Below are 12465 nucleotides of genomic sequence, written 5' to 3'. Positions count from 1 at the left end.
AACTTAAAAGGAAGTGACTGCTCTAAATAATACAGAACTTTGAACTAATACAGAACGTTGAACTAATGATACTTTCTATTATACTAATAGCAATTCATTTCTTATTATACATTGTTTTAATATCCATGTATTTAATGGCTTCAGTTGTACAGTGGTCGGACAACACAACACAACATGGTGCTGGATTTTTATTTGAAAACACCATCACTTGTCTATAATTCACTGTCATATTTCCATTGATTCCACTTTAGTCCCTCACTTTTCTCCTCACTTTTCTAACTGTCTTCTGACTGGTGTTTCCATCTATAATCTCCCCTTTGCTAAACCATCCTGCACACAGCCACCAGATTAACACTCCAGAAGTGGTTCTCAAATACCAAGTCAGCATCACTTGGGAACTTATTAAAGATGGAAATTCTCAGTCTGACTGTGGAGCGACTGAATTAGTAACTGAGGGTACAGCTTGGGTTTTAACAAGCCCTCCAAGTGACTCTGTTGTAGGCTAAAGCTTCTCCTCAAGCAATGGTGTGATAACTTGGTACTTGGTATTCAAAACTCCAGAAGATCTGGCTCTAATCTCCTCCTCCGCCTACGTGTACTCTACAGCTACTCAAGGTACATTTTCCCAAGCTCCTTTTGCAAGCTTATTCTACTCAAGATGTCTGTCCATTGATCCCCAAAAGCCCTTCAAGGTCGTGTTCAAACAGCATTGCTCTACTGACATCTTTGCTGATCCAACATAAAGTCTTTTTTCCCTCTGCTGTCACCAAAACCAATTTATATATTCATTTCTTACCAAATTTTAATAGAGTTATTTTTGCATCCTATCTCCTCTGAGTATAAACTCCTTAAAGTATGGACTGGGTCTTGCTCATCAGCATTGTCTACTGACATGCAAACAGGTGCAAACTGAAATATTTATCAAATAAACAAATAGCTGGGAAGTAGAGAGAAAAATGATTTTTAACAGAAATGTAGTTTTATTATTTCATGGCTCCCTCTTGTGTGCCACTGCAGCACATAGTCTTCCATTTAGCACTTGTGCTCTATGGTTTGAGTTGATATGTTTATTTTCCCTATGAGAGCATCAATTATCAGAAGGGTAGGAACCCTGACATAGCTATATTGTGCCTATAGTTCTAGGTACAGTGCTTGGCATGTTCTGTTTTAGATTGCTTATTGATAGGCATTTTTTAATGGATGGGAATATTTTATGCTAACATCAAATAGGTAGCTTACAAAGTATTTCACAGTAGAAGTAATGAATGACATAACCTATTGAGCAGTTGTTTACTTCATTTTATTTCCTCCAAACTGTATGGAAGGTTTGAAAGCGAGATAGCAAGAAGACCAATATAAAAGTGGATGTCCCTCTGAAGTTTGAAAGGTTTAATAATACAAATGACTATTTTTAGTGTCATGTGAGGCTCTTTATACCTACTTGCCTGAAGCCTTCCATATTTGCAGAAAGAATCCATTTGCTAAATAGCATCATTCATTAGCCTAATAAGGATTTATGACAGACACACCTCTGGGTGCCATGGACAAAGAATCATAGTTGAGTTTTTATCGTAACCACCATCTCCCTATTTCTAAGTAAATAGGATACGAGAAAAGCATTTCTTCCTTGACAAGGAGGCTGAAGAGATTTTTATTTTCTAATTAGTGAAGTTAGGGGCATTTCTGATATATTTACTTAGTGGAGACATTTCTAATATCACTTAACCATCATTTTAAACATTTACTTTTAGTATTGGTATACCAATCTTGCATTGAAATCCTCAACACCAGTCTGCTCTCTTCATAATATAATATGTTCTTAATAATATTTTTTACATAAGTCATCTGCTAAAACATTTAATTGTAAATGTTAATCTAATTTAGAATCAATTATAAAAAAATTTTGGGTTAATGGCATTCAAATTAATGTAAATGCTTTATAGTTTCTTGTCCTATAGGAGGCAATTTGAGGTTAAGCTAAATTCCTCTCATTTGACTAAATCAACATTTTAAAACCTTTTATGTAAAGGTCAGACAGTAAATATTTTAGGCTTTGCAGGCCACAAATAGTCTGTCTTGCATATTCTTCTTTGTTTCTTTTCTTTCAAAGTCCTTTAAAAGTGTGAAAATCCTTCTTAATTTATGTGCTGTAAGATCCAAACAATCTGGAGGAGGAAGGAGGTGGCCAGGGAGAGGTAAATGGGGGGGAAAGGATACTTATGTAATACTTTAAAAAATAAAGAATTTAAATTAAAAAAACGTAATGAGCAATCATAGGCCCATTTTGATTCTTGGGCCCTAAACTAAATATAAATATAAGCAGATGGTATATAAACCTTATATAACAAGGCTCATAATGGTGTGTATCATTACTCAGACCTCATCACCACTTTTACTCCATAACTGAAGAGTTTTTCCTATCAATATTTTGTCTAGGGGGCTAAACTGAAACTGAAAATGTATAGGAGATATTAAATGCTAGAGATGAGCTATACAGACTTATGGAATTGTAGAATTTTATTGCTGGAAGAAATTGTAGAAATTTTTTCATTTGAACCCCTTATTTATTTTATAGATAACATAACTAAAATCTCATAAGTAAATACAATTAACTTACAAATACTGGAGGGAAGCCAGGCCTTCAAATGAATCTTTACGTAATTCTCTCAAATTATTTGCACTGAGATTTCTGAAAAATGAAAAGGTTATATCTGGATCAAAATGCAAAATAACTACAATTATTTCCTGCACAGAAATATATATGGGGAAACCCGGGTAATGGTGCCCGCGAAATACCCTAATTTTTATTTAATCGAAGGAAGATAATCTGTGTGTTTTTTTTTCAAACCTTTCTTCTCCTGTCCTCTTTTGCAAACAATATAGCATTCTAAAATGGATTCACTTTCTTTACTCAGCTTTCTTTCTTTCCAAAGAACTTACCAATATTTGAAATGATATGTACCTAGTTAATACGTATATATGTGTGTATATATATACACAATATAGGCCTAGTGCACAAAATTCATGAATAGGGTAGGGTCCATATACCTGGCTGGTGATCAGGGCTAATTGGGACCTTCCGGCTGCCTGGCCAGGGCCTCCCTTCCCTGGTTGCTGGCTGCTGGCCAGGGCCTTCCTTCATTTGTTTCGCACCACTCCCTGATGGTCAGCGCACATCTAAGCAAGCCATCGGCCTCCCAGTTGAATTCCCATGGGGACAATATGCATATTAGGCTTTTATATATATAGGTATTCATTTTCATATTGTATACTTGTAAACCCCTTGAAAAATGGAGTAATTTGTCTACTTTGTTCTTGAGCATGTAATTCTGGCACATAAAACAGTTCCTGGCACACAGCAGACGTTCCATAAATACCTTTTCCATGATTTCAGAAAATGACAAACATCATTTTCAGTCTACTACTTTTGTTTAAAACAAATCATCCATTTATTATTACTCATGAGAATAAGCACAGCTTTATAGGCAAGGAACTGTCTTTCTTTTCCTCTACATTTATGACTATGAATCTTTGGAGACAAGAGCCCTGTGAGAATTTCATAAAACTATGGACCCTTTCCCTAGAAAACTACACTTTCTTGAATACATGCCAAAGTGTGCATATAATTTTCATTTGCTGATTACCACTTCAGGCCAGAGTCGGTGAATAGCATTGTATGGATTGAATTCAGGGGGCCAAACCTGAATGGGAAATAAAATTACATCTCTATTTTCATGAACATCTACCAAAAATTAGCATTGGCCTACATTGTGAATGTAGGCAACAAACCATACTAGATTAACAGTATAGTACTTCATTAGGTCTCCAATAAATTCACAGATGTTTTCATATAATATATTTGTTGCAGATATCTCAAAATAACATTTATTCTCATGACTACATTGAAGTTATAATAGTTATCAGATCAACCACTATAGCTTGTGTTACTTATAAGAGGAGCAGATTTGCCATGGCTGGTTTTGCTTAGTGGTTAGAGTGCTGGCCAACAAACCAAAAGGTCATGGGTTCAATTCCCAGTCAAGGGCACATACCTTGGTGGTAGGTTCAATCCCTAGCCCCAAACCAGCAGGAGGCAGTCAATCGATATCTCTTTCTCATGTCTTTCTATCTCTCTCTCTCTCTTTCTCTCTTTCCCTCTTTCCACTCTCTTTGAAAAATATTAATGGAAAAAATATCTTAGGACAAAGATTAAAGAAAAACGTAAAAAAGAGAAGTAGTATCAATAATATTTTTATTGCTTTAATTTAAAAATATACTTTTGTTAATTTTACAGAGGAAGGAAGAGGTAGAAAGAGAGAGAGAAACATCAATGATGAGAGAGAATGATTGATCAGCTTCCTCCTGCACAGCCCACTGGGGGTTGAGCCTGCAACTGGGCATGTATCCTCAATGGGAATCCCACAGGGACTTCGATGTGCATAGGCTGACACTCAACCACTGAGTCATGGTGGCTGGCCTTTCAATAATCTATTTTTTTTAAAATTTTAGACCTAGCTGGTTTGGCTCAGTGGATAGAATGTCTGCCTATTGACCAAAGGTCCCGGGTTCAATTCTGGTCAAGGGCACATACTTGGGTTGCAGGCTCTTCCCCAGCCCAGGCCTGTTAGGGGCTCCTGCAGGAAGCAACCAATCAATGTGTCTCTCTCACATTGATATTTCTCTCTGTCTTTACCTCTCTCTTACACTCTCTCCAGAAATCAAAGGGGAAATATCCTCAGGGGAGGATTAAAAAATAAATAATCATAGGAAAATAAAAAATGATTTTAAATACGCATTTTAATAATAGCTTTCCTTTATTTCCATATATATTTTAACTTATACATCTTTTAAAAATATAGTCCTCAAGAATATAGGCTTCTGCAGATAACCAAGAGATATTTGGGAGGAAAAATGGTAAGAAATGGTGCAGTGTGGGGGGTCCACTGACTCTAAGTTAGGAAGGCAGCCAATCAATGGATTCTCTCTCATCATGGATGTTTCTATCTCTCTCTCTCTCCCTCTTCCTTTCTGGGATCAATAAAAAATTATTTTTAAGAAACAGATGTTCAATAAATAAATAAAAGTATCTGAATTCACAAGTAATCAGAAAAATTCAAACTTAGGTGGGACCGCCTTTATTCACCCATTAGATCAGCCAAAAAATGGAGACTATCTAGTGATGGAAGGATAGAAGACAATAAATACTGTAGTTGCCCACTTAGTGGTGTATAAATTGGCATAATTTCTTTATGGAAAATTAAATGCTGTATCAATATAGTTTCATCCCAACAATTCCATTTCTAAATATCTATTCTACATAAATACCAGCCCATGGTCCCAAAGATGCATGGACAAGAATGTATGTTGCATCAAATACATGTAACAAGAAAACTGGACATAATCTAAATAGCCATCAATAGGGGGATTATTAAACTATGAAATATTCTGAAACAGTTTAAATGAATTGGGTAACCCTCTCTCTAACAAGAAGGAAACATGTGTAAGATATATTATGAGGAGAAAGAATCAAGACGTAGGATGTTATCAATTATGTAAAGAAAGATATGAAAATCACATAACATACCTATTTTGCTATCTGTAAATATGTATGTAGGCAAATGCATTGAAAAGGATATGTAAGGAAATATAGGAAACATAGAGAAGCAGTTACCTTAGGGTGGGGATGAGGACACAAGCAGGGTTTTCAGTATATCTGCTCTCTAATTTTCATATATAAAAAAAATAATCATGTGTTGCTTATCATAAAAGAAAATAAGTTTCAATTGACTGCGATTATAAAGAGGGCCTACCAAATTTAATTTTTTAAAACGAACAGAATTGCAATCAATAGACTTGATTTGGGATACAGAGTAGGAAATACCTTTTCTCAGAGCTACTGACCTCAAAATTCTGGGCCAAGAAGTTCTTACAATGCAGTTAGTTTTTTTAAATTTACGTATGGAGAGAATATACTCACAGTTTCTCAACCAAATGGTATGACTTCCACGTATCTTTACCAATGTAAGAAATGGCGTTTCCTTGCAAGTTTCTGCAAAGAAACAGTTAATATCATTGAAAAAGTAAGAAACAAATGAACAGAATAAGTAAAACAATCATTGCAACCTTGATATTTAAATGGAGGAAACACAAGTTTTCTAATCTACACATCTGACAGCTTTCCAGTTTGCACAATTAATAAAGATATAATGTGAGCTCCAGTTGGTTTTGCTCAGTGGATAGAGCATCAGCTTGTGGACTCAGGGGTCCCAGGTTCAATTCTGGTCAAAGGCACATGCCTGGGTTGTGGCTCCATCCCCAGTAGGGGGCGTGAAGTAAGCAACAGATCAATGATTCTCATCATTCATCTCATCATTGATTCTCATCATTGACCTCATCATTCTCTCTCTCCCTCTCCCCTCCTCTCTGAAATCAATAATAATGTATTTTTTTTAAAACCCACAAACAGTGAGAATGTGTCCATGAATTACAAGTGTTTAAAAGAAGCTGTTAAATTCCTGAGGTTCAGTTTCAAACACTAACTCAGTGGATGACTTTGAATCTTTAGCTTTGTCCTCATCTCTCAGCAATAACTTACCTATTCAGTTTACATATTTTTCAGGAAGGTCAGAAAAAGTCAGTTATCTGTCTGCCCCTCTGCCTAGTGGACATCTCCTCTCAAGCAGAAGCCTTCTTGTTGCTTTATGCTCACCAATGAAAGAAGCCCAAACTGAGCTCACCTCCTAAACCTGGCTCTCTTTCACAACTGCTGTATGCCCACCTGTCATACCACCATCATTCTCCTTATCATCCAGGACAGAAATTTTCCAGGGTCATATTTGATCTTTCTCTTGACTGTACATCCCATCCTCACTCCAGTCAATTACTAAAGCTTGTCAGTTCTTCCTTTATAGTGTTCCGAGGATTTTCTTTCTTCTTCTATCACAACATTCTGATTCAGAGTCTTCTCACTGAACTCCTAGGGTATTCAACTTGGTCTCCCTGAGTCAAGATTTCCTTTCTAGATCACTCTACCAATGGAATCTGAAATAATCCCCCCCGCCCCCCCACCCTTTTTTTTACTGATCTGTCTTCCTCACTTGAAAACTTTCACTAGAACTCCTTTTTTCAGTGTAACTTCGAAACCCCTAGATCTGATAGTCAAGAGTTTTCATCATCATATTTATCACTACTTCCTAAATCAATTCTTTATAACCAGACTGGTCTATTAAGTCATGATCATTCCTGTAGCCATGCCTTTGCCCTACTGTACTCACTATTTTACCAAACCATAGCCTCCCTTAAGTCCCAGCTAAACTTCTGGGTTATCCATGCAGCTTTCCCTGACTTCCTTACACCAATAACTAAAGATTCTGCTGTATTATAGCACCTCTGGCCTGTATTTCTTTCAGAGCTTAATTATATATCACCTCCTTTTTTATGTATATTCCCTTTCTTCCCCCCTACCACTGTCATGTTCCATAGACAAAGTCATACTTCTGTGGCTCACACAGTACTTAAACCTGGGCTGGGAACAAAATGGGTCATTTATATAGAAAGCCAGGCGGCAAAGATAAGTTCTAGATATGACTGAGGGATCAAATAATAATAGCGAACACAGACATATGTTAGGAAATTTTATAAATTATATATATGTATACAAACACACACACACACTCACACACACACACACACACACACACATTAACTCTCCTAAAACTCACAACAATCCTATGCAAAGGTAACTATATAATCTTCATTTTACAGGTGAGGAAATTGAGTCTCAACACTAATAAAGGTGTACTGGGTTCAAACCCAGTCACTCTGGTTGTAGAATCTCTACTCCTAACCACTTTGTTGTATCACCACCAATGAGTCTGGGAGAGGGCCATGTGGCTAAAAAGAGAATGAAGCATAAGTGGGAGGACAGTAGAGGTTAAGGAATGAAGGGCTAGGGCTAAAAATTTGGAAAAATAATATGGGCAATTACAAGCAAAAGACTGGTTAAGGGGGAACAAAGTATTAAGAAGAATAAAGATAAGAAAGAGCTATCAAACAAAGATAAAAACAAAGTCATTCAACATGGTTTGGGGGAGATGAGGAAGGCCCAGGAAGACCTCAAGGAAAAGGCTGCCATGTCAGCCAGGATGCAGAGAGCAAATGAGGAAAGGCAATACTTACAAGATGGTGAAGGTGCCATTATAGGTGCTGGGCTCTGGTACTGGCACTCTGTTGAGCCTCTGCTTTGAGTCAAAACCAATACACGACAGTGTCCCATTACTGCAGGAACAGAGCTCACAGATGTTCATGGTGGCACTCTGTTCAGTCATTGGAGGAACTGTCTCTGATGTCTCTGGAGGCGGAGTTATGGTGACTTCTAGGTTGAACAGTAGACCTGTGGCTGTGACCTCAGGAAAAGTTGGCTGCGTAACCTGAGCAAGTTCTGGATGTTGAAGTGTCACCTCGGGGTGCTTTGCAGGAGCTGTAGTCTGCTGCAGGGCTGTAACATCAGCCTCCAAAGTCGGTTCTGGAGTGATGGTGATCTCCAGGTCCAAAGGTGGAAATGTTGGCTGAGGAGCCTGAACTGGCGCTTCCTGTGGAAATGTCACCTCAGAGGACTTTGAAGGTGCTGCATTCGGCTTCAGGGCTGTAGCCGCAGCCCCCGAAGTGTGTTCAGGAGTGATGGTGAGTCCCAGGTCCACGGGTGGAATGTTTGGCCACTGAGCCTGAACCAGCACTTCCAGTGGAAATGTCACTTCAGAGGGCTTTGAAGGTGCTGCATTCTGCTGCAGGGCTGTAGCCGCAGCCCCCGAAGTGTGTTCAGGAGGGATGGTGAGTCCAAGGTCCATGGGTGGGATGGTTGGCCACTGACCCTGAACCCCCGCTTCCTGTTGAAATGTCCCCTCAGACGGCTTTGGTGGAGCTGCAGTCTGCTGCAGGGCTGTAGCCGCAGCCTCCGAAGTGTGTTCAGGAGGGATGGTGAGTCCAAGGTCCACGGGTGGGATGGTTGGCCACTGACCCTGAACCCCCGCTTCCTGTTGAAATGTCACCTCAGAGGGCTTTGGTGGAGCTGCAGTCTGCTGCAGGGCTGTAGCCGCAGCCCCCGAAGTGTGTTCAGGAGTGATGGTGAGTCCAAGGTCCACGGGTGGAAAGGTTGGCTGCTGAGCCTGATGGATGTGAGAATTTTTTATCTCTTCAAGAGGCACAGAAGGTAGAATTGATCTCTTTGAAGAGCGAACATATGCACGATAGGGTTGCTGTTTATCTTGATCTCCGTGGTGGTCCAACAAAAATTTCAACGGCTCAGAGGACACTGCAGGCTGAGTTGCAGCTTCTTGTTGGGGTGGAAGCTGAACTAAAGCCTCCTGAGGGTTTGGAGAAGGTTCCGTTTTCTCAGGGGCCTCTGCAAGTACAGCTGAGACTTCACGGTTGACAGAAGAAAGGTCAAGGTGTGCAGGATTTTGCTGATCCCAAGACCAGGGCTTGGTGGGCCCCAGGGGCATGGGGGTCAGCAGGAGAGAGTCCATGGCCACCTCCGGAATCGGAGCTGCCTGGACCTGCAGCCACAACAGCTGCCATAGGAACAGGAACCGTGGGGCCCACATGTGCAGCCCGGACATGACAGGCAGAGGTCCGGGGCACAGTGAGCCACCAAGGCGAATGGGGCAAGGAGAGTGACCCAGAAGACTGGGGCACAAGAGGTAATCCAAAATAATGGAGCACAATACGCGATCCAGGAGACTGGAGCACAAGGAGCGATCCAAAATACTGGGGCACGTACACGCAACCCAGAGAAGTGGATGCAAGTGCCTGCGCTGAGCAGGAGCCCAATAATTGGCAGCCATGTCACAATTGGCAGCCATGTCACAATTGGCAGCCTGTCCTGCATGTGCCCTTAGCAACCAAGCACCCCTCCCCCACCTCAAGTTCTAACCGTTATGTAGGCAATCTTGATTATTCTTGGGCTGAAGTGCCTACAGAAGAGGGAGCTTTTTTCCGCAGAATCATCAGGGACCAAGTGGTTTTTTCACCTGCAGAAAAGAGAACTATCTCCCTCTGGGTCTCCCCTCTCCACTCACAGTGAGGCAGGATTTGGACTGCACACTTGGGTGGCCCCAGAGCCCAGGCATGGTGGGATGTGGGGAGGGGGTGTAAAAGAAGGTGGGGAGGGGGGAGTGTTGAAGAGCTCTCCAAGAAAGCCACAGGGCCTGGCATCTTGTTATAATGTACCCCACGAATCACAGAAGGACGCCTCAAGCAGTCGAATTAAAGAGTCACATTTATTGCAATCCGGGGCTCTGAGGGGGCATTTCACTCTCCCAAATCTCAAATTGATAAGATGGCCGCAATACCAGATTTATAGAGGCAAAAATCACAAAGGTATTGACTACATCCCAGGGTTTGGGATGAGGAAACTGGTTGGCAATAAAGCAGTTTGCAGAAGCAGAATTAAGCATGTTAATTATAGTTTTGGGTCTCCGGATCAATGCATTGACAGGAACACATGATCTAGAGCCCTCGGGTCTTGGGACCACTGAGTTACCAGGAACACATTATCTAGAGCCATGGGGGCAATTTAGAGTAATTACGCTGTCCTGGTTTTTGGGGACCAGAAAAATATGCTTCCTAAAACCAGTAAGATCACAATCAATGGGATATTCACATTACAATCAATAAGGCATTCAATCTAATTGTATGGCTTGACTCAGCGAGATAGACCAAGGACTCAGAAGTTAAATTTAGGCGCCTTTATTAAGCTGGCCAGCTGACGACAGTTCCAGCACCCCGCCGAAGCAAAAGGCTGACTGTGGTACCAACTGCAAAAGTTACAGCATATTTATTTGCAAAAACTACAAAGTTACAAAGCCTTGTTTACGCAATTTGTTCCCGACACAGTATAGCATTATCACCTTCCTATCTATGTTTTCCGGGGACAGAGAGCACAGTATATTGAGGAAGGACCATGAGACCATATCTCAAGGCCTGACCTGATGTCAGTACCTTTCTATCTGTCTGTTCCAGAAACAGACAGCACAGCGCGCACGGATATGCAGCCCAGTACACTAATGGGATGATTTATATAATTCAGAAAAACAAAATAACTTTTCTATTGTTAAGCCAAAAAGCAAGGTTAGAGTTAAACTACAGTTTCTACCTGAGATGGTTGCTACCATATTTCATTCTCAGGAAATTCAGAAGAGCTAGTCCAGTCTGGCAATCTGAGCTCCTCTTCAAAGCTGAAATCTGAGTCTTCCTCCCATGGCCATACTGCTCCCTGGAAAAGTAGCTGACTTAAAAAATACACCACTTAGAGTGGTGTGGAGTGGGACACACACTTTACAGTTTAAAAATGTTGCCATTTCCTTGAAATTCTCAATATCCATGTTTGATTTTTTTTTTTAAATTCTCACCCAAAGATATGTTTATTGATTTTAAAGAGAGACAAGGGGGTAGGGAGAGGGGAGAAAGAGAGAAACATCCATATGAGAGAGAAATATATCAGTTGCCTACAGTACACGGCTGATAACACATGGCATCCTCACATGGAGAGTAGACAGAGAGGAAGCAAGCTCTTCATGACCCTTACAAGGGCACTATTCCCATTCATGAGGGCTTCACCTTATGGTCTCATCTAACCCTAATTACTTGCCAAATGAAATCATACCATTGCATTGGTCATTGGGTTTCAACATATGAATTTGGGTTGGGAGGGACATAAATATTGGACCGTAACATTTCAATTTTGGGCTTCTATACACCCAAACAGTGAGAGAATAATATTATGTTGTTTAAGCTAAGTTTGTGGTTCTTGGTTACACTGGACCTATAAATCTAATACAGACTCCAACTACCCTTCAGGAATGGTTTTGAACTTCAGTGATGAGTGGGTTGAGAAATCTTCTCAGGTCTCTGGATTAATATAAAGCTAACTGAAAATAGCATATACATAAATAACTTTCCTTAATCTTTAGAGAATTGAAAGAATTATTACCTTTTTAAAAAATATTTTTTGTTGATTTCCAAAAGGAAGGGAGAGGGGAAGAGAGATAGACACATCAATGATGAGAGAGAATCATTGACTGGCTGCCTCCTGCACACCCTATACTGGGGATCGAGCCTACAACTTGGGCATGTGCCCTGATGGGAAATAAAACCATGATCTGATCATTCATAGGTTGATGCAGCCAGGCTACTTATTACCTTTATAAAGGGACATCTCTCAGTCAGACCCCACAATTAATTCACAGTGTGAAGCTGTCAGGATAAAATCTGGGTATTTCCAACCACCCCAGGGAGTTGATCCGTAAACCACCAGAGATGAAGAACTTGAAGAGCCCCAGATAAGGTCAGTTAATTAAAAAATGAAATTATTTTCTAGGATTCTATCTACAAAGAAAAAATGATGAGAAGAAAAATGAGAAACTCAAGCTCAAGCTCCAGATAACTGAAAATTCCAAATCCTTTCTT

This window comes from Myotis yumanensis, unplaced genomic scaffold (genome assembly GCF_028538775.1).
Source record: "Myotis yumanensis isolate MYYU_CA2020_CCGP unplaced genomic scaffold, mMyoYum1.0.hap1 SCAF_9, whole genome shotgun sequence".
Lineage (NCBI taxonomy): Eukaryota > Metazoa > Chordata > Mammalia > Chiroptera > Vespertilionidae > Myotis > Myotis yumanensis.
The sequence above is the reverse complement of the archived record's forward strand: the minus strand, read 5'-3'. Positions refer to the sequence as shown.